The sequence below is a fragment of the Chiloscyllium punctatum genome, unplaced genomic scaffold (genome assembly GCF_047496795.1).
Source record: "Chiloscyllium punctatum isolate Juve2018m unplaced genomic scaffold, sChiPun1.3 scaffold_1785, whole genome shotgun sequence".
Classification (NCBI taxonomy): domain Eukaryota; kingdom Metazoa; phylum Chordata; class Chondrichthyes; order Orectolobiformes; family Hemiscylliidae; genus Chiloscyllium; species Chiloscyllium punctatum.
The window spans coordinates 1,979-2,500 of record NW_027311518.1 but is presented as its reverse complement, the minus strand read 5'-3'; positions in this window follow the sequence as shown (position 1 = coordinate 2,500).

The window sequence follows — 522 nt, the reverse complement described above, 5'->3', positions numbered from 1 at the left end:
CGGTGGCTTGCGGGCAAGCTGCGCTGTGAGTGTGGGAACGAGTATGACGAGCCGTTGCCGCGACTCCCAGTCCACCTCGGCGGTGGCTGGGCCGGGCGGGCGTCTGCTCGGGCGAGTGCCGCCCCCGCCTCCTCGCAGGAAGTCCGCTCGCCGACACGCCGCCACGTGCACGCGTCAGTGACGCTGCCGAACCGATGGCCGGTGCCCGTTCCCGCCTCTGCTTTTCCTAGGGCAAAGCTGCTGCACGCCTCGTGATACTAGGCGGGCGACATGGTGGCGGTGATCCTGCCTCCGTCGCTGCGGTGCGTTGGGGCACGCATCGCCTCTTGGGCGCCCTGTCCTCCTCCCCCCAATAGACGTATGTTTCTGCGGGCCGCACCAGGATGGTGCTCCCCATCGCTTCACGCCACCCTGCTCCGCCCGCACGCCGGCGTGCAGGTGGCTGTAGCTCAAGGTGGGGAGCGTATGTGCGGTCCGGGTCGCTTTCCTCTGGCGAGGGAGAGACCTAAAACAAACTCAGAC